Source organism: Diceros bicornis, chromosome 7 (genome assembly GCF_020826845.1).
Source record: "Diceros bicornis minor isolate mBicDic1 chromosome 7, mDicBic1.mat.cur, whole genome shotgun sequence".
Lineage (NCBI taxonomy): Eukaryota > Metazoa > Chordata > Mammalia > Perissodactyla > Rhinocerotidae > Diceros > Diceros bicornis.
In genome coordinates this window covers 6,746,132-6,772,686 of record NC_080746.1, presented here as the reverse complement: position 1 = coordinate 6,772,686, position 26,555 = coordinate 6,746,132, and the positions used below count along the sequence as shown (strand labels likewise).

The 26,555-nt window shown below is 40.1% G+C and overlaps 1 protein-coding gene across 1 annotated transcript in view; it reads right to left on the bottom strand.

The window, feature by feature from the left end:
• Positions 1 to 24,492, bottom strand: part of ARHGAP32 (Rho GTPase activating protein 32) — a 321,714-nt gene extending 297,222 nt beyond the window's left edge. Inside the window, exon 1 of the mRNA XM_058544821.1 lies at positions 24,119 to 24,492. The gene's annotated coding sequence lies outside the window, so the exon portion shown is untranslated. The remainder of the gene's footprint in view (positions 1 to 24,118) is intronic.
• Between the last annotated feature and the right edge of the window lie 2,063 nt (positions 24,493 to 26,555).

The window sequence follows — 26,555 nt, the reverse complement described above, 5'->3', positions numbered from 1 at the left end:
GAGGAAAAAGAAATGGGTAAAATGGCTCTCCCAAAAACTTCATCCAGAAATTTCTGCCTACATCTCACTGACCAGAACTGTGTCACATGGCTACCCCAGCTGGAAGACAGGCTAAGAAATGTGTAGTTTTTTTAGCTAGGCACACTTCTGCTTCTAACAAAACTTACATTCTATTAGAAAGGGAGAGGGGGGAAATGGATGCTAGATAGGCAAGTAGGATTCTCTGCCACAGCTATGATGAGCACTTGATGTGTTCACTAATATTGAATATCTTATTTTAATCTAGCAATTTATAAGTTTCTGGCTCATGGCACTAGAAGCAATTTTCTGTGGTACAATTCCAGCAACTTTTTCCAAAGTATTTTTCATATCATTTGCCACAGAAAGAAATGTAAAAGTTCAGTCACTATAACATTAAAAGGCCAGGCACAGCCACCATTTCTGCAGCTAATAGCTATAGATCAATGTCCAGACTGCTTTCCTTTCATATTTCAATTTTAACCTTTTAAAAAGAAAATTACAAAAAAGCTGAATAAAGCTTTCTAAAATACTCAGTTCTTAGATGTAGTAAGTTAATAATGAATCAAAAAAAACAATAGAACTTCTTAAATTCTCAAAAGAGCATTTATTTCCTGACAATTTTTTTCAGAATGAACAATGAATTCTCAGTCTGCCGTTTTCTGACCTAAAGCATTATTCACCATTCATCCAAATTAACTTATCTAGCATTTGCCATTTCATAAATCAAGTAATGTGGCACTTTTCTGTGAAATATAGTTATAGCATCACAAACTTTTCCTCTCGACATAATAGGTGTGAATAATGCCATATTTAGCTAGTACTTCCCATATTCTTCAGTCCTCTTCTTTATCTTTTCCCTGCATAAACCATCCATTTTAATAAAATGGAGTGGACTGTTCAAAAAAAATTCTTTTTTTTGTCTAAAATAGTAACAACACATTTCATGGAAGACTTTAAAAAGGGAATATTCAATTCACTAAATGTTACATGGCAATTTTAACACATTTCATCAAATATATTCTCTATTTTGTGCAAAAGTTTGCTTGTTCTCTCTTAAACAACTATCACATTAAAGTCTAAACTAAGTTCAACAGATATCACAGGAAATACTTTAATTAAAATAAACCAAAGCTAAAACTGAATAAAAGCTATACATTGATTAACCCAAGGAAACTGAATTTAATGTTTTTTTAATCTTTGCAACATTTAAGAACTATCTCCTCTACCAGATAAAGATCATCTGATGCTTGCAGTTGCTAATTCTTTTTTTTTGGTGAGGAAGATTGGCCCCTGAGCTAACATCCGTTGCCAATCCTCCTCTTTTTGCTGAGGAAGATTGGCCTGGAGCTAACGTCCATGCCCACCTTCCTCTATCTTGTATGTGAGATCCTCCCAGAGCATGGCTTGATGAGCAGTGTGTAGGTCCACACCCAGGATCCGAACCTGCGAACCCCTGGCCGCTGAAGTGAAGCGCGCAAACTTAACCACTAAGCCACCAGGGCAGCCCCTGCAGTTGCTAGTTCTGATTCCATTCTCTTGTCTCCTTTAGATTGAAATAGGAAAGGCTGCTCATCTGCAGCTATTTGCACCTCCCATGTCCCTCTTTTTAACCCTATCCAGCTCCTAGCTCCCACTTTCTTTCAACCATCTTCCCTGACAGCCAAACTTTTCCTTTCACAGCTACAGTCCCCTGTGTTCTACATCTCTGCCTCCACTGAGGAGCTGGCCTCCAGAATAACAGACATCTGGAGGCCCTACTCATTGCAGGCATTTTAAACAAGCCTAAAAAGAATCTGAAGAACTTCTGCCAGTCGATTGTTATATTTCATAAGAGTAGCTGATAAATCAAGACTGAAGGCTAAACTTCCTAAGTAATTTTTCATCTGAGTATGATAAATAAAATTCTCCCAGTATCAATCAGCTAAGAATTTATGCTACACTTCTGGTAAATCAGTATTTTACCATATACACAAAAACATTTAGAAAAGTTACTAAAAAGTCATTTTTCCTATCATAAGTACCATACTAATTTTTCCCACCCTCCTCTCATCACCCCCAAAGACAAAGCTGCTAATGAAGTCATAGATTCAATCCCAGTGGCTCCAGTTAAGCAATATGATCACAGATCTCTGCAACGTATCATAACCTATAAACCAAATTACGGTGCTGATCACTGATCAGAAAAGAACTACCGGGCCTGCCCGGTGGCTTAGCGGTTAAGTGCGCGCGCTCCCCTATTGGCGGCCCAGGTTCAGATCCCGAGCGCGCACCGACGCACCGCTTCTCCCGCCATGCTGAGGCCGCGTCCCACATACAGCAACTAGAAGGACGTGCAACTATGACGTACAACTATCTACTGGGGGACTTTGGGGGAAAAAAGGAGGAGGATTGGCAATAGATGTTAGCTCAGAGCCGGTCTTCCTCAGCAAAAAAAAAAAAAACTACCTAAAAGTATATGAAAAGAAATGCACAAATGATTATTGATGGGAAGGCGGAACCACCTCAAAGAGTATGCACTATTTAACAGTGAATCGGTGCATTAATTTCAAATACAAACATCTTGCTCTATTAATCATGGATAAGACATATGCAACAATATAAGCCAGAGCCAGCTTTTCTCCAAAATGGTAATAGCAGTATTGATTCCTCAGAATTTCCAAGAACAACATATTTGAAATTAAACCTTGTTATCTGAGCCCAGTCTGAACACTGACTAGTACAACCAAGACAAGTAAACGCAAAAGCTAAGCTACTCTGCATCTGCAAGAGATACTGTACTTATGGTATTCTCATATCAAAAGATGGTACTAGACTTTTATTAACCACCTTGGGAGAAAGAAAAAAACGAGTACTGCAAATGCCATTATTCCTACTTTCTCACAAAAAACAACACTTTTCCTATGGATTTATTAATTCACTCATCCGTTTGACAGATATTTATGGGTTCACGCTCTGAATAACGCCCAACCTTTAAACAATGTAAAAGAAAGCAAAGGAATTAGTGTGACCCAGATACAGAAGGACTTTTCAACCAGTAGAGCAGGAGCTTTTAAAAAGAAGATAACAAGAACTGTAGGGGAATGATCCAGAAGCATCTCCCAGCCTTGTCAATGCACAAAAAGGCAGTAATTAACGTTGCCATTTTTATAAGTGGAGACAATATTTTTATAGAGATTATCACTTTGGGATATGAACATCTAATTAGATTTAGCTGCGTGGACACGCGATTCTTCTGAGACTAATAAGAATTTCTTTCAATTAAGCTTTTTGTTTTTTTAGTTTTTGGTTTTTTTGTTTCTCTGGAGTAGGGTCATTCAACAATTCCGCAGAAAGCAGGGAGAAAGCATATCCCAAGTCTACTGGCAGCTTTTCCCATCCTCAAACAATTCCTTGTTCAGAGGCACAGCCACAGAAGTGCAAAGGTCACTGGCGTCTTTGTACTCAGTTCCATGGTAGTTACAAACAAACTTTTGTCCCCATTCCTTCAATGACATGGGCTGCAACAGCTACACTGACTGAACTTTTACATCTGAAGCCTGCATGTGCATTACTTAACTGAAGGGCATAGTATTTCATTTATGCTTCATCCATAAATTATTAAATTTCTTTTGTGCAATAAAATAATTTATTTACCTGGGCATAAATGAATGTTGATTCTAGCCAAACACAAAGAACATCACTGGCAGTGATGGTCTCATGATTTCTTGTCATAATTATTATACTTCTTATAACATTACTTTGTAAAGCTTTTGTTGACTTTGCTTCTTAGGGTTTTTCTCATCCTTGTTGTCTTTATTTTAAATCATATTCACATAACAAAAAGTGAAGAAATTTACCATGGACTTTCATACAGAGTTAAAAATCTAGAAGTTCTTTCTTAAAATGTAACAATAAATATACCTAAATAAGAAACCTCAAAGTTTTAAAATCTATTTTCAAAATAGAAAACCTATTTTAAAATAGAAAACAACCTAAAGAATATACATTAGGATAAATAATATACAGTATAATAATTTAAAACACGAGTAATTTTACCTTTATTTATATATTTTAATAACTCTGTAAGCATAAAGTCAAACATTTAACTGTTAAAACTGTCCATTTAAACCACCAATTTTCAAATAAATTCCTACTACTTTCATGTGCTAACAGCAACCTCCAAAATCTATTCTAGTACAATAAAATACTATTATAGCTGAATAATCAAAAAATAATTACCCCAAAAAGTTAACCAATAAGTAATCAAAAAAGGGATTACATAGGCATCTTTGAAATAAATTTTTTTAGCAGCAGAGCTGAGAACTACACAAACACAAATCAACTGAAGCATAATGCTGAAAGGACCTTGCCAGGACAAAGAGAAGAGACAGTTTCCTCCACACAGAAAACTTCCCATAACTGTTCCTAACTAAAACATATGCCTCCAGAAGGCTGAAAACACTGCTTAAAATTTATGGAGCCACCAACAGAGTGCTAAACACCATACTCCTTAGAGAAAATGGGTGCAGTCTCATATTCTTAATTTCAATGAGCATGCAGTGGAAAGGAATACAGCTGAAAGCAGCAAAAAGAACAAATCACATAGCAAAGATCACAGCAATACAGCTGAAATTGAGTACAAGGTGGCTCTGGACAGGGCTAAACAAGAAGAAAATAGGTCTAGGGGCCGGCCCAGTGGCGCAGCGGTTAAGTGCAGGTGCTCCACTGAGGTGGCCCAGGGTTCACAGGTTCGGATCCCAGGCGCACACCGACGCACTGCTTGTCAAGCCATGCTGTGGCGGCATCCCATATAAAGTAGACGAAGATGAGCACGGATGTTAGCCCAGGGCCAGTCTTCCTCAGCAAAAAGAGGAGGATTGGCATTGGATGTTAGCTCAGGGCTGATCTTCCTCACGAAAAAAAAAAAAAAGAAGAAGAAAAAAGGTCTAAAGTAAAAAAGGAAAAGCGGTTCCAGATTTTGTTACATAAAATTCAGTAACTCAGAAATATTTCTAAACCACTAGTGTCTTTATAGGCTCCTTTAACCAAGAGTTTCTTTATTTCTACTTCTACTAAAGTCCATAACCCTGAAACACTAAGAATATCATAACATTTTTCTTAACACTAATCTAGCTGAGACTAATCTGAAGGATTTTATAAAACTTTTCTCCCATTTCAGACCTTTCCTCCCTACCTTTCAAGAAGCTGGCCTGTAACAGAACAGCTCCAGCTACATGAATTCAGTTCTCTACATGCTGAAGCCGGGCCCCTATTTTGATTAGACAGTAATGCTAAAAGAAATAATGCCAGTAAAAACCAAGCACTTTTCCGTTTCCACCTCTCTCCTATGCTAAGCAAGCGGGTGATGAAGAATTCACCAGTCTTCAGGACATACTGCGAAACAAATAAACGTACGAAAACTGCTTCCTATCGGGAGCAAAGAGTTGATAAAGCAGTTTGTTCTGTTAATCAAAGTAATTTAAACTTTAAATATCTCACTAAATGATTCCCAGAATATTAATGGTGCAATGAAAAAAAAGGGCAAACTAAATCTATTAGAATCTTATTTAGCAGGAAATTAATAGGCTACTAGCAATGATATATACAAATTCCTTTTACTATTGTTGGAAGGAAAAATCTTCAACTTCTGCTGATTTTCATAACTAAATTATGGTAGTTTATATTCAGTCATTACCATATTACTATATGGTAAATGAAGATGGAGCTTTACATATACACGGTAATAATGTCTGCCCTTTGCATAAAAATTAAGAGAAAATATGGAAATCTGACAAAATGTTCACAAACAATATTTACTTATGAAAGAATAAATCAGGCATGCCAGACATAAACTAAAATAGAATTAAAATATATCTCTTGAGCTTTGACTGTTTCCTCAACTTCTAAAAAAGTTTGTACTATATTTAAAATTATTCTAGCTCTCATTGTTTTTTTTTTTAATTTCTAACAAAATAAATAGCTTAAAGAAAGCCCCTACTTTTTATCCCCTATAACTCTACTTCCAAATAGGCAGGTAGTAAATATCTACTGAATTAATGCTGAGATATTAGTTTAACCCAACATACAAATAAAGAGCTATAAAATCTGGCTAAGCTGCTACTTTAAAACCATTTCAAAACACACTTTTATACACTTTGGAAAGTTTTTAAAATGTCAGGTCAGAATATATCCCCAAAAGAGAGAATAGTTGAACATACATATGGAAATGTGTTTGTTTTCCCAAATGAGCCAACAACAAAGTCAATTACTACACACTACTTTTTAAATACACCAAAAAAGAAAAAGAGCATTTTAAAAAATCTGATTAAAAAATGAGGAAAAAAAATGGGCAGAGGACATGAACAGACATTTTTCCAAAAAAGACATATGAATGGCCAACAGGTACATGAAAAGATGTTCAACATCACTAATCGTCAGGGAAATGCAAATCAAAACCACAATGAGGGGGCAGGCCCAGTGGTGTAGGGGTTAAGTGCCTGCATTCTGCTTTCTCGGCTGGGGGTTTGCCGGTTCGGATCCTGGGCACGGACCTACTCACTGCTCATCAGGCCATGCTGAGGCGGCGTCCCACATAGAAGAACTAGACAGACCTACAACTAGGATATACCACTATGTACTGGGGCTTTGGGGAGAAAGAAATAAAAAAAAGAGGAAGATTGGCAACAGATGGTAGATCAAGGCCTATCTTCCTCAAAAAAGAAAAAAAAAAAAACACAATGAGATATCACCTCACACCTGTAAGAATGACTATTACCAAAAAGACAAGTGTCGGCGAGGCTATGGAGAAAAGAGAACCTTTGTGCACTGTTGGTGGGAATGTCATCTGGTACAGCCACTATGGAAAACAGTATGGAGATTTCTTAAAAAATTAAAAATAGAACTACCACAGGATCCAGCAATCCCATTTCTGGCTATACAGCCAAAGGAAATGAAATCACTATCTCAAAGAGCTATCTGCACCCTCATGTTCATTGTAGCATTATTCACAATAGCCAAGACACGGAAAGAACCTAAGTGTCCACTGATGGATAATGGATAAAGAAAATGTGGTGTATATATACAATGGAATATTATTCAGCCATAAAAAAGAAGGAAAGCCTGTCTTTTGCGACAACATGGATGGACCTTGACAAATACTAAATGTTCTCACGTATGGAATCTAAAAAGGCCAAATTCATAGAAATAGAGAGTAGAATGATGGTTGCCAGGGGTTGGGATGAGGGAAATGTTGGTCAAAGGATACAAACTTTCAGCTATCAGATGAATATGTTCTGGGAATCTAATGTACAGCATGGTGACTACATTTAACAATACTGTATTATACACTTGAAACATGTTAAAGAGAGTAGGTCTTAAATGTTATCACCACACCAAAAAAAATGATAATTATGTGAGGGGATGGAAATATTCACTAATCTTATTGTGATAATCATTTCACAATATATACGTGTATCAAATAATCACACTGTATACCTTAAACTTACATATGTTAGTCAATAATATCTCAATAAAGCTGGGAGGGGAAAAAAGGCTTAAAAAAAAAGAGCGTAAAAGAAATCAAACAAAACCAAAAAAACTCAAACCTTTTTCCAACACTTGTATTATATATCCTAAACAGGAGTCAGTATTTGTTATTGTTGCTAAATTTAAAATATCACCCAGCTACACCAATTTTCAAGCATCTTGGGTTCTGCAAAATTATTTAATTCCATTACACAGTAAGTAGGTAATGATCATAGCTTTAAAAAACAATATATTTCATTATAAACATGGTAAATTCATGGGAGACACTCTACTAGGAAAAAGAATTTTTTTTTTTTTTTGGTGAGGAAGATTGACCCTGAGTTAACACCTGTGCCCACCCTCCTCCATTTTGTATGTGGGACGCTGTCACAGCATAGCTTGACAAGAGGTGAGTCAGTCCGCGCCCGGGATTCAAACCTGCGAACCACGGGCCTCTGAAGTGGAGTGCACGAACTCAATCACTCTACCACCGGGCCAGCCCCAGAAAAAGAACTTTTTTTTTTTTTCTGTGAGGAAGACTGGCTCTGAGCTAACATCCATTGCCAATCCTCCTCTTGTTGCTGAGGAAGATTAGCTCTGACCTAACATCCGTGCCCATCTTCCTCTATTTTGTATATGGAATGCCGCCACAGCATGGCTTGATGAGTGGTGCATCAGTCTGTACCTGGGATTCGAACCTGTGAACCCCGGGCCACCAAAGCAGAGTGCGAGAACTTAACCACTACACCAGCGGGCCGACCCGGTAAAAGAACTTTTTAAAAAAGAGTGATTTGTTTCTTGAAGACCTTACTTTATCTAAGAATGCTGAAACCCAAAATTACTATCTTCCATTACAAAGTTAACAAATGCTGCTGACATAGTTACATTAAAAACAAATCTCAAAGAATAAAACTCTTACAACTAACTACAAAAATTCTGATATCCTTAGCAACTTCAGGATCTTAAAATACAAGATATGAATTGGTCTTAAGTTTAAACTACTTTAGAGTATGCAGAAAAATGAGATGTCTTTTGACACTTATCCTTAGATTCTTAGTAGAGAAATGAAAAAAAGTTGGTCTGGCCTTGATGTCAGGCTATTCGATTAGCCCCACATCTCAGCACTAAAGAAGTCAAGACTTTCTCATATTTAACACTCTAGTTAACTTTTCATAGAGAAAAATGGTTCTCCATAATCACAAGTTGAACCCCCTAAATAAGCTAGTGTTTTTCACACTGACATTCATGGCAGAGCTTCAAGCGTTCTGCAAACATTTGATTTGAAGGTGTTCCCATACATCATTACCTATTTTTAAAACTATAACAGGTACAAATTTTAAAAACCATAACATGCACATGTTTTCAACACACTGGAAACCACAAATGCATGAACCTGTGTTATCATCAATTAGCAAAAGTAGGTAAATATTATACATTGATTTTTTTAGATGATTATATATACTAACAAAACGCTATCAGTAGAAACACTGGAAGTCCATGTAAGTTTTTGTTTGAGGGAAAAAAGTCCATCTAAGATTTTGTTTGCTTGAAATTTTTTTGTTGCTAAAAGAATTTCAAAATCACTGGCTTAGTGCATGGAGTTGGCAACCTATCAGAACTGGGGTGCAAAGTTACTGACACATTCTCTTGGGAGAAGACTACCACACAAAGACAATCTCACAATCCTAAAACCCTTCTTTGTCTTACTGTACCAAATAGATTACTTTGGGGTTAACTGATTCTTTTTAAAAATGTGTTAATACTATCTATCAGTGATACCTTAATGTCAATCACCTTATCTATAAAATCAGTATGAGTACTCACATATACGGTTATATGGTTAAATGACTTTCAACAAGGGTGCCAAGACCATCCAATTGGGAAAGGACAATCTTTTCAACAATGGTATTAGGAAAACTGAATATCCACATGCAATAAAATGAAACTGGACTCATACTTACACTATACAGAAAATTAATTCAAACTGGATCAAAGATCCAAACAAAAGAGCTATAAAACTCAGAAGAAAACGTAGGAGAAAAACTTCATGACACTGTATTTGGCAATGATCTCTTGGATATGACACGAAAAGCACAGGCAATAAAGACAAAATAGGTAAACTGGACTTCAACAAAATTAAAAACTTGTGCATCAAAGGACACTATCGACAGAGTGAAAAGGAAACCCATGAAATGGGAAAAATATGTGAAATCATACATCTGGTAAGACATTGATGTCCGGAATAAATAAAGAACTCTAACACCTCAAACAACAACAAAAAACAACCTGATTAAAAAAATGGACAAAGGACTTGAATACACATTTCTCCAAAGATGATACACAAACGGCCAGTAAGCATATGAAAAAATGCTCACTATCACTATCATTAAGCAAATGCAAATCAAAACCACAATGAGATACCACCTCACATCCATTAGCATGGCTTCTAACAAAAAAAAAAAAAGAAATAACAAGTGTTGACAAGAATGTGGAGAAACTGGAACCCTTGTGCACTGTTGGTGGGAATGTAAAATGGTAGAGCTATTGTAGAAAACAGTATGGCAGTTCCTTAAAAAATTAAAAATAGGGTTATCATATGGCCCAGCAATTCTACCTTTGGGTATATATCCCAAAGAATTGAAAGCAGGATCTCAAAGATATATTTGCACACTCATGTTCACAGCAACACTCTTCACAACAGCCAAGAAGTGGAAACAACCCAAGTGTCCATCATCGATGAACGGATAAAACAAAATGTGGTATATACAATGGATATTACCCAGCCTTAAAAAGGAAGGAAATCTTGTCACATACTACAACACAGATGAACCTTGAGGACATTGTGCTAAGTGAAATAAGTCAGTCACAAAAAGACAAATACTGTATGATTCCACTTACATGATGTATCTCAAGTAGTCAAATTCATATAAAAAGAAAGTAGAATGATGGTCACCACGGGCTGCGGGGAGGGAGAAAGGAGGCGTTGTTTAAAGGACATAGAGCATTAGCTTTGCAAGATGAAAAAGTTCTGGAGATCTGGTTCACAATAATTTGAATATACTTAAAGCTACTGAACTGCACACCAAAAAATGGTTAAAATGGTAAATTCTGTTATGTAAATCTTACCACAATAAAAAAAATTAGTATGAGTAACTACTTCATGGGGCAACTGTGAAGATTAAACCAGATAATACATGTAAGGGGCTTAGAATAGTTCCTGGCATTTCAACAATAATTAAATAATGTTAGCAATAACAATAGCTACCGATAAGATTAATAAGACAGATATTTACCATTTAGGGAAACTAAATCCTGAATTGAGGATTATTAAAAAAACTTTCCTTGGGGCTGGCCCCGTGGCGCAAGTGGTTAAGTGCAGGCGCTCCGATGCAGCGGCCCAGGGTTCGCCGGTTAGGAATCCCGGGCGCACTCCGACGCACTGCTTGGCAAGCCATGCTGTGGCGGCGTCCCATATAAAGTGGAGGAAGATGGGGACGGATGCTAGCCCAGGGCCAGTCTTCCTCAGCAAAAAGAGGAGGATTGGCAGATATTAGCACAGGGCTGATCTTCCTCACAAAAAAAATAAAAAAAAATAAAAAAAACTTCCCTTGAAAATCAAGTTTAATAAGTACAGCAGGACTAGGGAACCTCTGATGGTTCTTGATTAGTTAGAGTGAAACAATGAAACTTAAGTTTAAGGAGGTGGGTATGGCAATCTATATCAAATGAACACAAAATCAAGTCCGGGAAAGTTACTGTGAAGAAATTGGGAAAAGTGCTACAATGACGTTCTGGTCATGCCTTGGAACTCAAAAACAAGGGAAAAGAGAAAGAACTCGTATGTTGGTTAGCAAGTTAATACACGAAAGCTAGCTTAGTTGCATAAGTTTCACAAGTTTTTTTTCCCATCAGAAGTTCTAATAAAAATAAGCATTAAAACATAAAAAGCCTAACCTTCACCACTCAGAAAGCCTTTAGCATTAAATCCCAGATTCCCTAGAAGCAATATAGAATTGAAACAAATAAACATCATGCTCTACTCTCATTGACAACCTGTTTCCAAACAGGGAGGCAAATTAAGAATATAAACTATAGAGGCACAAGGAGTTCCATCTCTCTCATACATTCTAATACCTATCACCACGACAGACTCAGCTAAATATACACACACATTCAAAGTAAAGCCTTGACTACAAAAAACCCTTAGAGCAAGGTTTCTCAACCTCGGCACTATTGACACTTAGACCAGATAATTCTTGGGGGGCGGTGGGGGAGACTGTCCTGTGTATAAGTAACAGAGAATCAGTAACAGAGAATCTAAATGTAAGAATATAAATCTGGAAAACATCCCTTTCCCAGCCCCAGTTAAATGTTTATAAATCATTTCATATTATTTATAGAATAGTACTGAGAAAAGCACAGGAACTATGAGGTCAAACAGACCTAGATTTCAATTATGACAATCCACCACTTAGTTGGTGAACTTGAGCAAGAGATCACACTTTCCTGAAGTTTAAATAAAATAACATTTGTAAACATCAATACAAAGTGGGTACTAAATAAAAAAGGAAGTTAATTTACATTTCAGTGCCAGAACTTTTTTATCATAACTGGTTTATTAAAAAAAAATTCTAAAATGTATTTCACATTTTCCTGTCTTAATGTAATCTAACCTTTTATAAAGGATGCAGTGACCATTTCAGACATCACTGTAATAACTAAATAGGACACTACTCTAGGGAAGAGAGCTATCAAAATGGATAACACAGAATCAAGTTTCAAGACACTGGATCAATTGTTTGAATTGCATAAAAATATATCATTTAATAGAGATTAAACGTAAAGATGAGTCTCTAGGTTAAAAAGTAACAATAAAGGGAGCCAACGTACCAGAAGTTGGGATAGAAAAACTCTAAAAAATGTAACCGCCTGCATGCCCTAAATGAGCCAGAAGTGATATGCTATCCAAAAAAAAAAAAGTACGAGAAAACCAATTTGGGTTAGTAGAGAGAACATACCAAAATAAGAGTCAGAAGACTGGAGTTCTAGTTTCAACTGCCCTACTTGAGTGAGAATATGTAGCTAGATGAAAGTATTTAACCTGGATCTGTATCCTCATTAATAAGAAGGGCACACACCTACTTTGACACCTCCAACATTGTCAGGCAGAACAAATGATGTTGATAAAAAATGCTCTTAAAGCTGTATGTAAAACATTTTATCCTACAAGACCTGCATAGTCACCATACATCAGTCCAGAGCACAGTTTCCCAATCTTTTTCACTTATGACACACACAAAAAATGATAGGGGGTGCAGGCACACTGGGGTAAATAAGCCATGTTGCTTATTTAAGTTAAGTGCGCACGCTCCGCTACTGGCCGCCCGGGTTCGGATCCCAGGCGCGCACCGACGCACCACTTCGCCAGCCATGCTGAGGCGGCGTCCCACATACAGCAACTAGCAGGATGTACAACTATAACATACAACTATCTACTGGGGCTTTCGGGAGAAAAAGGGAAAAAAAATAAAAAATAAAATACCACATCTAATTTGGAGCACTATAAGAGGGAATTTAACATTTTCCACAACAACCTGCTCTGGCAAACAGAATCAAGACGAGAGTTTGACTCTGACAGAACAGTACTGCCTTACTCCTAATTACTCCTAAGCAACAGGGACCCATATCCTGGGCCTGGAGCTTTGAAGGGCCGTGCACTGGCCTCCCTCTGGCCACACCCTTGACCATGGGGCCAGTTGTTCTCAGGGTCTAAAAGGTGCGACCTACACAGCGAAGCTCTCATCTTGCCCAGGACCCCAGAACTTCCTGCCAACTTCCAGGGTCTGCTCAGGCCTCTTCCCTGAGTTGGTTCTCCCAAGGGCAGACAACCCCACCATCAATATTTATACCCAGCGCCTAGGGATGGTCAAAGAACTGCTGTCTGAAAGGTGTGTGGGAATGTGGGCTGGAGTGTCCACATATGGGCATGCGCAAAGTTCCTCCTGCAAGCAGCCTGGAGTGAGAAAAGGATCTCGGTTGGAGGCTGGTTCTTGGCACTTTACCATGTTCCAGAAAAGAACGCAAAGGAGTCTGAGAATTCTCTGTTTGACTTTGATTTAGGTTATTATAAAGTTTTATTTGTTAAGGTAGGGAATGGAACATCTTTATCAGTTAACTTGATTTATATCTTGTAAATTTTTAGACATATGACATATAGACTCCACTTGTATTCTTGCCCTGAGTCCCAAAAACGTTAGGGATGGGCCTGGAAAACGGTCTAAAACCCTGTCATATGAGGAATGACTGACGAAAATGAGTACATTTAGCCTGCGAAGAGAAAGGGCTGATGGGAAGATAAAAGAACCAGCCATTTTTCACATGACAACTAAAGAACTATCATGTGAAAAATAAAGATTTGTGTGGTGTTGGAAACACAGGGAGGTACATTCCTCTTTAATATAATGAGGAGTTTTTAAACAATAAGAACTCTTTTCAAAAAGAGTTAGGCTGTCATGTGAGTAACTGAGTTTTCAGACCCTGAACATACAGAAGCAGAGGGCAGATGATTATCTTCAAAGGATAATGTGGAAGGAATTCTGATATTTGGGAAAGGTAAGACAACATATTCCCTAAAGGACTATATAACTGCAGTATTCAATAATCTTATGAATATGTACTTCTGTATGCAGAGACAAGTTGTATAAGACACAAGGCAAAATGAAAGTTAAACCCTGAGTAACCTCTTTCTTAAAAAGTCCCTGCTGTCAGCTTACTCTTGTCATTTGCCTCCTCACAAAAATGGAGGTGAACTCCTCCATTCTACAAAATGAATTACTAAATAAAGGCTAAAGCAGCCTTGTCTCAAAGGATTTTCTTTTCCATCCTCCAGAAAATCATAACCTTCCCTATTGCTCCCAGTTGCATCCTTTGATTTATCATTATCACTGAAAACCATGTCTTCCATTCCCACGATGGATTCAGGCACCTCTCTGTCATCAAGAAATATTTATCAAGAAGGAATGCTAGGGATACAGCACATATCTAGACAAAGCCCCTGCCCCTCAAATAGCTTGTGGAGAAGGGGATTATAAATTAAACACATAAGCAAATAAATAATAAACTAATATGAAGTCTTCCACAGGATAACGTGGAAGAGAGAGATTGGGGTGCTGCATGTACACAGGTAATCACAAAGGCCTCTCTGGGCAATGAGGAGAAGGCAGTCAGGCAAAGATCTGTAGGAAGTACATTCTAAGCAAAAGAAACATCAATTGCAAATCCCTGAGAAGGTATGTGCTTAGCTTGTTCAAGGGATAAAAAAGAACATCATCCACTACACATCTATTAGAATGGCCAAAATCCAGAACACTGACAACACCAAATGCCAGCAAGGATGTGGAGCAATAGGAACTCTCTCATTCACTGCTGGTAGGAATGCAAAATGGTACAGCCACTTTGGAAGACAGTTTGGCAGTTTCTTATAAAACTAAACATACTCTTATCACACAATCCAGCAATCGCACTCCTTGGTATTTACTCAAAGGACTTGAAAACTTACGTCCACAAAAAATCTGCACATGGATGTTTATAGCAATTTTATTCACAATTGCCAAAACTTGGAAGCAACCAAGATGTCCTTCAGCAAGCGAATGGGTAAATAAACTGTGGTACATTCAGACAACGGAATATTATTCAGTGCTAAAAAGAAACGAGCTATCAAGCTACAGAAAGACATGGACGGAAGAAACTTAAATACATATTACTAAGTGAAAGAGGCCGATCTAAAAAAGCTACATACTTTATGATTCCAACTATGTGACATTCTGGCAAAGGCGAAACTATTGATTCATTAAATAGATCATTGGTAGCCAAGGTTTGGGAGGCGGAGGCAAGAGATGAAGAGGTGGAGCACAGGAGATTTTTAGGCAGTGAAAGCACTCTGTATGATACTGTAATGGTGGATATACATCATTATAAATGTGTCCAAACTCACAGAATGTTCAACACCAAGAGTGAACCATAATATAAATATAAACTGTGGGCTTTGGGTGATAATGACGTGTCGATGTAGGTTCATCAACTGTAACAAATGTACAATTCTGGTAGGGGATGCTGATAATAAGGGAGGCTGTGCCTGTGTGAGGGCAGGCAATATATGGGAAATCTCTGTAGCTTCCACTCAATTTTGCTGTGAATCTAAAACTGCTCTAAAAGATAAAGTCTATTAAGAAAAAAAAAAAAAAGAACATCATTGTGACCGCAGCCCAGTGAACAAAGGAGAGAATAGAGGAAGATGAGGTTGGAAAGCAAGCCAGATCATGCACTGCAGACATTCTGGACGACATTATTCTTTGTTGTTGGAGGCTGTCCTGTGCATTGTAGGATGTTTAGCAGCATCCTGGCCTCTAACCACTAGATGCCAGCAGCACACTCGCCCTACCACTCTATCCTCAGTCCTGACAACCAAAAATGTCTCCAGACACTACCAAATGTCCCCCAAGGGCAAAATCTTCCCCATTTGAGAACCAGTGATACAGGGCCTCATAAGTGACCAAAATGGAAGTTTTGTTTCCATGATAAAATTTTAAGTTCTAGTTTTAGTGTTAAGTGTATTGGAAAGCCAGTAAGCAGATGATATGATCTGATTAACATTTAACATTTTTTTGCCCCTGTGTATGGGACATCTGAGGATAAAAACAAAAGTAGAGGCAGGGAAGCCTATTGGCAGTTTTCCAGAAGAGAAAGGCTACTAGCCTAGGTTTCTAACAGAGAAAAAACTGAGATGTAGTCAGGTCCAGTTTATATTCTGAAGGTAGAGCTGACAGGCCTCAACACTGAGATGAGAAGAAACAAAATAGAGGATTATTCCAAGGGTTTTGGCCTGCACAACTGGTAGATGGTGGTGCCACTTACTGAGACAGTGAAGATTTGGGAGTGGTAGAGGGAGGAGTAAATGAAAGAAACAGTAATTCACAGATCTGCTTTGTTCATGCTACATTTGAGATGCCTCCACATCCAAGTGGAGGAATGGAGTTACATGAGTCTAGATCTCAGGGGGGAAAAAATCAGTACTAGAGACAGGAATTTGAGCCTCATCAGCATATAAATGATATTTGAAACCATGAAAATGGATAAAATCACCTGAGGAGAGCCCAAGGACACTCCAAATTTTAGGGGTGGGCTAAGATAAGCTGGCAAAAAGACAGAGAATGAGCAGCTAAGAGGTCAGAGAAAGTAGTCGGCCAACATGCAATGCTGGTGAGAGATCAGCAAGATAGAGACACTGAACTGGTCACTGGCTTTGGCAAGATACAGACCATTAAACCCTTGATTAAAAACCGTTTCAGGGGAATGGTGGAACAAGAGCTCAAATGGATCAGGCTAAAGAGAGAACAAGTGGTAAGGAAGTAGACACAGCAAATATAAACAACTGTTACTGCAAAGGGGAACAAACAAATTGGGCAATAGCTGATGGGCATCATAAGGTGGAGGAGAGGATGGTTTCAGAGGTGATTTATTTAGTTAAGGTATTAGTAGCTCAAACAAGATACAATTTTATTCCTCTCTCACTTAACCATCCAGAGATAAATGAGTAGTCCATGGCTCATGAACTGCTAGGTGCCATGTAGGTGAACCTAGCACGTACAGAGTAGAGCGTCTACAGAGCACCCACTAGAGTAGGTGTCTCTGCTCCATGAGATCATCCAAGGATCCACCTTACTGATCCATATCCCCCTAAAGTGTTGCTCTCACCTGAAAGGTTGAATAACAGGCACCAGCACTACATTCTCCTCCACAAAAAGGGAGAAAGAGAAAGCAGAAGGCAACTACTTGCCTTTCTAAGGCCATGACCCAGCAATCGCACGCATCCCTTCTGGTCACATCCATTTAGCCAAAATTTAGTTATGTGGCCACACCCAGTTCTAACAGAGGCTAGGAAATGTAGTCTAGTTGGGTAGCCATGTGCCCAGATAAAACTTGAGGGTTCTATTACTGAAAGAAAGCCACAGAGAATGGCATTTGGTGAACAATTAATCATCAATGCTGCGGGGGCCGGCCCCGTGGCTTAGCGGTTAAGTGCGCGGCTCCGCTATTGGCAGCCCGGGTTCAGATCCCAGGCGCACACCGACGCACCGTTTCTCCAGCCATGCTGAGGTGGCATCCCACGTGCAGCAACTAGAAGGATGTGCAACTATGACATACAACTATCTACTGGGGCTTTGGGGAGAAAAAGGGGAAAAAGAAAAAAGGAGGAGGATTGGCAATACATGTTAGCCCAGGGCCGGTCTTCCTCAGCAAAAAGAGGAGGATTGGCATGGATGTTAGCTCCGAGCTGATCTTCCTCACACACACACACAAAAAAAATCATCAATGCTACAAGTAATATAAGGCATGTATGCAAAGTAAAAGAGATGATCCAGTAAGGAGAAAAAGATAATTTAGGAAAAAAAATATATGCAGGAGTCAAGGCCTCAAGAAGGCAAAAATGAATGAGATCCAGGGCACAAATTTATTTAGTGCCCCAAAACAGGGACACTTTGGTCTCCAGTCACTTCTCACATGCTTGACTTTTCAGAAGAAAGGTTGTCCTTTGAATGCATTTCTAGTAACTTAAAGTAACCCTTTCCTTCCATCTAGTAAATCAAGCAATTACACAGAATGAGTGTAAAAATCTGCCCTAGACTGAGCAGTTCTCGGTTGGGTTGTGTCCTGATACGGTGACTTATAGCTGCTGTTTCTCTGTCAAATAGAATTCGACCAAATTTCAGAGCTGGAGGGAGTCTACGAAGCTCATTTTACAAATGTACAAGGCCACAAACTATCTTCTCCAACAGTACATCCCAAGTCCTTGAACCGCCAGATCAGGGATCATCCCACTGTCTCCTTGCATACTCTTTTATAATATTCTTTTTCATAATATAGTTTATCTTCCCAATGAAATGAACACTTCCTGAGGGCAGAAACTCAATGCCACCTTCTTCTATTTTTCACAGCATCTGCATTGGTACAAAATACATAATATGTACTCAGTGGATACTTTTCAGTTCACTGATAAAAGAGATTTGGTTTCCCTCATCCTACTGGAGCCATGATTGCTACTGAATCTGGAAGACCAGTAGATATAAAGTAACTAGTAAGGACTGTCAGGTTCTCCTTGGATCAATGGAAGTCAATGGAAACTGGACAAGGGCAAGAGTATGATCTCTACTTTTTAAAAAAATCAGAGACTCATAGAATTGTGGAATAAGAAAGGATCTTAGAGATCCCCTTAGAGATCTTAGAGACCCCTCCTTTTAGATATAAAGAAAATGAGGTTCAGGGAGCTGAATTACTTGCCCAAAGTCACCGACTGTTCACAGTGAAGCCAAAACAAGAACCCAGGTCCTCTGACTTCAAGTTCAAATCTCCTTTCCCTGTTAAACGTTACTTCATTTTTTTGTCTGTGCTTAATATACTGGGTAATTCCTGAATTTCACATAATAAGTTCTTGAAAATTGTTGAAAATGCTACTCATCAATTCTACGTGGTAAGAGAGTCCTTTTACCACATCTCTCTCCAATGAAAAGAGGAACAGGAATTACTGCTTCCATCATACACACCAGGGAATAAAAACAATACAGTCAAATAGCCTGCCCACGATCACAAGGCTGAACCCTGGATAATAAAGATTTTACTATTTTAAGGGCAAAGGAATGGAATATCTACTTTAAAATTCTTTCCCAGAGTATGGTGCCTATCTTTTCTAATAGAGACAATGTAAACGTATCATAACACTTCCATAACACATGGGTCACACATGCTTTTCCTCTCAATGCTTTCCATCCCCACAACCTCCAATACTAATGCATATTATACTCCATGGTATAAAATAAGATAGTAAATGAATATATGACCAAAAACCAAATAATAGGAGCTCTTTGAAAACCAGAACTCTACTTTCACTTTGAACATTCTGGTTCATGTATTTGTTATGAGACATTAAACTGAACATCTCATTTCTCACTTTCTTTTACCTGTCCTAAAACAATCTCCTTTCAATACCAGGGAAGGTCTCCTTGTCCAGGTACACTGTGAAACTGTAAACATCTATTTTACCAAATCTTCACATTGTACTATCTTGGAGAATATTCCCTTCAACCTTCATCTCTCTAGACAGAAAATCTCTGGTTGTTTTTTGTTTATTTGTTTTAACCTCAAAAAAAAATACTGTCTTCTCATGACAATGGGTCTTCTTTAGGTCTCTACCTTTTGTGAAGTGCTACAATTAGAACCCTGCAGTTTAGTTTCCAGGTGCCCTTGCTCTATGATTTTATGAACGGGCCCCTCTGCCTCCATCCCACTGTTCCACCAAGGACATCGTGAGGACATTAGTGCCCTCCATATCTCCCCTGAATCTTCCCACTGCTTTTAAGCATCCTCCAAGGCATGAAACTGCAATTTGTAGGACTGCAACAGCACAATGACCCCAATTCTATTTTGTTTAACTCAATCAGAACAACGGTCTTTGTTCATTTGCTCACTCTTAGTTTCGGATTAATGTTAAATAAACCAGCACTTGAAGTTGAGAAGCACATCCAATTTCTCAACTGTAAGATAACTTAAACCAAATACTTCAAAAAGCAGCTTAATATCAAAGACTCTACATAGTAAACTAGGCCTATCTTTAGGAAAAAAATTAAGTTTTATTATTTAGACTCTGAAGGAGACGTTATAGAGATGTTAATGCAAATCATAAGGGCTTAAGAGTGTCATATACATGTAAGGAAAGTTATCTAACCCTGGCCTCATTAAAACAGGTTTTTCTCACATATCTTTCTTTAAAAAAAAAAAAAAAATACCAGTACCAAAACCAAAGTGGTATTTAAATTCAGTTTACAAACATAAAATGGTATCAGGAAATTATCAAAAACCAGGATATCCAAAAAACAGAGCAGAACTGTCTTTCCATTCATTCTTAATCATCTAAATAAGCAAGTGATTAATAAAAATACAGTACAACGTATGGGAAATTTCTCAAGTTATTGCAATTACCAGCTGTTAACTAAACTAATGGTTTCAGTAAAGGAGAAAATTTGGTAACAATTAGCATACCACTCAGGAGAACAACTCTATAATATAGGGGAGCAAAGGTGACATATATTTTAGGCATACTGTTTAGACTAGAATTTATAATCACCATCTTTATGACTTATTGAGTGCTGACTCTATGCTTATATTGTATTAAGCCTTGACATGTATTATTTCACTTAATCATCACTACAAGCTTCTAAAATAGATTTTACCATTATTCTTTGATTTGTAATGGGAGGAGGTACCTGAGGCACCAGTGTTAGTCTGTCCAGGCTGTCCAGGATCAAAGTGTATATCACAGCTAGCATTCAAACACAAGTCTATCTGGCTCCAAAGCAAAAATCAATACCTTTCCAGGAATCTTAACCCCTATAAATGCTATGATAAGAAATAATCCTTGTGCTAAGTAAAGCAGAAAAATTTTAAGTCCTAAATCAGGGGTTGGCAACCTTTTTCTGTAAAGGGCCAGATAAATATTTTAGGTTTTGCAGGCCATACTGTCTATGTTGCAAGAACTCAACTCTGCTGTTGTACTGCCAACACAGCCAAAAACAATACATAAAAGAATGAATGTGACCGTGTTCCAATAAATCTTTATTTATGGACATTGATATTTGAATTTCATGTAACTTGTACATGTCATGAAATATTCTTTTGATTTTTTTCAACCACTGAAAATTTTTTACATCATTCTTAGTTTGTAGGCCATACAAAAAACAAGCTGCAGGCCAGATTTGGCCTACACAGTAAATTTTGCCAACTTCCAACCTAAGTAATGTAGACGAATATAAAATAAATTTTTACTAAACAGTTCTTCTCACAAATCCTAACGTTTAACCTCCTTTAATATTTTGAACTGATACTTTAAAGAAGCTCAAAGTCTCAATAAACTTGACATCTGTCCAGATTAATCGAAAATTCCAAAGAGTCCAAAACTGTAGGTATTACATATAGATTTCCTATGAATGAGATAGAATCACAAAATTTTGGAACTAGAAGAGATTTTACACATCCTCACTCCTCCTTATGTGCATTTTTTAAATTGATATTAAAATATTTAAAACAGTTAAATACTAAGTTTGTATGTAATAACAGTAACACCTTACACGTATAAAAAGTTTTACAAAGCATTTTCACATACTTTCTCTCACCTGATCTTTCACAACTCTGTAAGCAAGACAATCCAAGCCGTCTCATCCCTATTTTATACATAAGGAAAACAAGCTCAGAAATGTAAATAACTTGCCCGAAGAAAGTACCACGCCACACAGCTATTCGGGGACAGAACTGCAACCACAACCTGATTTCAAGTCCTTGCTGCCTCTTAACTACTTTCACGGACATCAGATTTCATATTAAAGGGTTAAATCCTAAAAATTCTCAAGAATATCAGTCATAATCTTTAAAATACAACATAACGTAATCTTTAAAATACAATGTACAATGTTTAGTTCATTTCATTCCATTTCCTTCTGCTACCACAGTTTTCTGCAGAGGAGTTGCTGGTCCTTGACATTTGTTAAATGCAGTTACAGTCAACAGTGAATCTATGTATACCGTGCAGACAGTACACCCAGGCCAGCTTGGGAAGGGAAAACACTGCTGAGTAACTCATGTAAAGAGAGAATAAGAGAAAGAGAGAGAAGTGGAAATGAACGTGTTGCCATTAAAGTCTCAGCCCAACTACAGAACAGCTTCTGATGACTGAAAAATTATGCGGGGGCTGGGAAAAGAAAATAAAAGGAACATAACTACTGGAATTCAAACCAACATCAAAGCCTCTAATGACAATTGAGCCTGCCTGGCTGCTTCTCAGTCTCCCCCTAGAAAACAAAACAGTTATGTAACCGAAAAAGGTTCTTCCAACTAACATTTCCTCTCTGGCCCACTTACACCCTATCACCCACCTCAGTGTGCACCACCATACAGTAAACTGGGTTTCCACCCCAGCTATGTCTGGACAAGTCTCTGTCCAAAGTGCTGCTTTATTCCATGGACTGCTATACGGATGATGGTATGAAGATAACTGCTTTGAGCACAGTTCCAACCTCACAACATTCTAGAGACTTGCTCTATAAAGCATCACCACACCTAATTTTAGGAATGAAGCAGACTCGAGATATTCCTGAAAATGGAAATCACAACATCATAATACCCCATCTTCACAAAAAGCCCTATTAAAAAGAATTCACACCAATGAGTACTTGAAAAACTTTGAGGTCATGTTGTAGCAGCAATCAAAGCTTCTAATTCCTTCACTCTAAAGTCCAAAGAGCAAATGTCAAGATTCCGAGTTAGACTTCAATTTACCTAATGAGGAAAAATATATTAATGAATCACAACCATCACTACCCAAAAATATTACAACAAATCCAATTACTGAATCAAACTAGCACATTTTCTGGCCTCTCAAAGCAACTGTCCTCTAGCACCATATGCTTTTTATTCTTCCAATAGAAGTAAGAATATAAACATTTACAAAAGAAATCCATGTATCAGAAGTTATTCCCATTCAGACTAACTTAAAAGGTCTAAATCTATGCCAAATAAAACTCAGAAAGAATGGAAAATAAAAGATGCTGACAACAATGCAATGTGGCTCAGCTGCCAACTATCCATGTAGCATCACGCAGTGCCCCGAGCACTTTAAAAGCAGATTGCAATTCTGCATGCAGATCAAAATTATAATCATCCAAATTCTATTTCCTAAAAGATAACTATTTAACTGCATCCCAAGCATCCTGCTGTGGGTCTCCTCCTACCCTCCACCTTTTTTAAGCTTCAGCAACAGAAGGTGAAGTTATAACGGGTCCAGAAGTAGACTGAAGCTAAGAAATCAGGTTTGACTTTCTCTCTCTAACGTTTCTTGGGATCTGTTTGAAAAATCTTTAACATAAATATTCACTAAAGTCAACAAAATGAGAAAGGCATGATATGGGGGCGGAGGGGGAGTTGAAGGAGGGAAAAGGGCACTAAGTCAGCAGTATTGTCCAATAGGTAACAGCAACTCCGTCAATCAGAAAGACGAGAGGGAAAACTCCACGGAGACCCTGCGGGCAGACACATCTGCCCGGCGCGCCCTGCACAGGGAGGCGGCAGCGCAGGGTCGCCCGTGGGCAGCAGAGAGAAACGCTCGCGCAGCGGCTCCCCTGGGAGCGCCCGTGTCCCCAGAGTCCCCATTCCCTGGGAGTCGCGGCTCTGGCTTGACTTGAGCCTCGGGCGGGGGGAGCACTGCAGCAGGCCAGAGATCAGTCCGAGCCCAGCATCTGCCGAGGCCGTGGGGACATGGGAGATGCGAGCGCGCTAGGCGGTCGGCCAGAAGCGCGGTCCACGCCGGGAGGCTGGGGAAACGAGTCCGGGGGGGTCTGGGGGAAACCCGAGATGGTTCTCTAAGAACATTCGATCTGGAACCTTTACTTTAGAAAGAATTTCTTCTCAAAAGGAAAGCAGGCCCCCGCAGCCTTCCCTGCGGCGCCTGCCCACGTCACCGGCGCCCCCGGCCCTCCCGCGGCCCCCGCCTTACCAAGCCCCGCGGCCCCGCCGCGCCGCCGCGGCGTCGCTGCGCCCTGCTCGCCGCTCCGTGTCGGCCCTCCGCGGGCGCCGGGCCCGACGCCCTCCTCCGCCTCCGCCTCCTCCTCGCCGCCGCCGAGCAGCGCCCGCGCCGCCGAGCCTAGTGCCTGGCCGCTGAGGGCAGCCGCGGGGGCTCGGCCGGGCGCCCCCCGCCCCAGCGCCTCATCCCGCCTCGCCGCCCCGTCAGGCTCGGGGGCGGGGACGCCGGGCTCCGGGCCACGGCCTCAAAGTCCCCACCTCCGGCACGCACCACGCTCGCCCGCCCCCCCCGGACTCGGCCCCGAGGACGCGGCTCTCCGGCTCCCGAGCCCCTCACCGCGACGCCTTCGGGCCGCCCCCGCAGCGCCCCCGCCCCGTTCGCCGGCGCGCGCCCCGCCGGAGCCCGCCGCCGGCCCAGCCTCCGCCTTCTGCGCTCCGCCTCCTCTTGCACCCGCGACGCCCGCAGCTGGGAGAAGAGGCGCGCCGCCGCCGCCGCCACGGGCACGAGCACGCGCGAGGAGGGCGGGCGGAGCGCGCGCGTGGCCGAGGGCGGCGGGGGCGCGCCCAGGCCTCGCCTGCTGTTGTCCCGGGAGCGCACGTGCACTGCAGGGGGCCGGCGAGGGACGCGCGGGGGGTCCTCCGGGGGGGGGGGGCGCGGGAGCAGGCGCCGCGCGGGAACGGGGCTGAGATGCTGCCGTAGGGCTTCGGGCGTAATCTGTTGCCTCGGCTTCTGCATTGTGCTGCGGTGCAAAAATAAGAAACCTGCCGCAGCGGCAGTAACACCAGGAAGAGACGTCCTCTGAGACTACGGCAGTGGCTCCTCACCATTCCCAGCTGACCCCTGAATACTGTCACCGCGCGGGGGAGAGAAGGGGGCGTTGCCGCAAATCAGGAAAATCCTCGACTCTCCATCTCTTGCGCATTTTGGTCTAAAATCAACTCGCATCTGTTCTTATTTGGAATCAGGGGGCCTAAAAGTTCCTTCAATAGGCTTCTTCATTCATAGTTATGGACCAGAAGATTGGAAGTGACATGGCAGGGGAGAGGAAGGACAAGAAAGGGTGAAGGAGTAGCAAACCCGAAGGTGCGTGGCTAGCCTGAAAAGAGATTTTGGAGACAAGTGAAGGAGCTCACAGGGAACCCCCTGCCTGTGGATGGCACGGCCCTTGGTTCTTCCCTGTTCCTTTTGTTCAGCCCTAAAGGCCGTGCACCACTTCCAACTGCATCAACCATCTGTGTAACAGAATATATCTTGACGTTCTACTGTTTTCTGTTTCCATTTTTTTCTTTATATATGTAACTTTCACTCCTTCTGACTCATTTGGTATCTAAATGTTGGGGGGGGGACTTCATAATTTAATTCTTAGTCCTCAAACCTACAGTGCCAAATACTGCATCATCTAATGTCACTGCAGTGATTTGGGTCCACTCAGCATTTAGTCATTTCAATGGGAGTCATTGAATATAAAACGTGGCCTTGACCGCACTTAGCAGAATTTCAAGGGCACGTGCATGAAGCAGGATTTCACCACATCCTGGAGAGAAATTAGGGAATGATAGTGTACAATAATCCCACTTTTACCAGCTTCAGTACAACCAAAGTTTCTTTAAAGACCAACATTCTAGATGTTTTCTAGCAGAGAAGGAGGGAAGGGATGGAATGAGAAGATTTGCATAGAGGCACAAACTGAGATGGGAAAATTTAAAGAAGCCTGCTTTAAATAAATGTATTCTGGTATGGTAGCCATCTACTGGAAACAGGTGCGCTTAGGATCCGTAATGGTCTTAGTGGATACTTCCTAAGTGCTGGAGAAACAAGGTAAATGATGAGAACTAGAGACCTTCAAGTTCGTTACAAATCTGTAGTTTAAAAATTACTCTTTCTCCAAACTGCAACAGTTCCATGGGTTCATCTTTCAGCCACAAGAGAGCCATCTCTGCCAGAGAGCCACAAGTATGCAGAGACAGGCAAGCATGCAGAGAGGAATTCAGTGGCTTGTGTTATCCCCAGGGGTTGGTGAGCATTAAACATAAAACTTCCTGTGATGTCAAGAGGAAGTCAGCATGGGACGTTAAACCAAGTCACCATGGGAAGCAAGTTTTGCCCAAGGCTGCTGGTACTTTGGCTACTCTCAACTAAGATAACGACGTTCTGTATTCTTTTCAGAAAAGCTTTCACATCCCAGAGTTTTGCCGTCACACCCCAAAATTCAGCTGCAGTGGCTGAATGTTAAATGGTTTGTGCTCAGCTGGTGGAGAAGGTGAATAATATGTAAAGGAGCTAGGATCTATGCATACATTGGATGACACAGATATTTTACCTCAGAGTCTCAAAATGTTTTGGTAACTTTCTTTCTATTGGTTTCATATCTAGTTCAGAGAAAGAACAAATGGATTCCATATGTGTATTC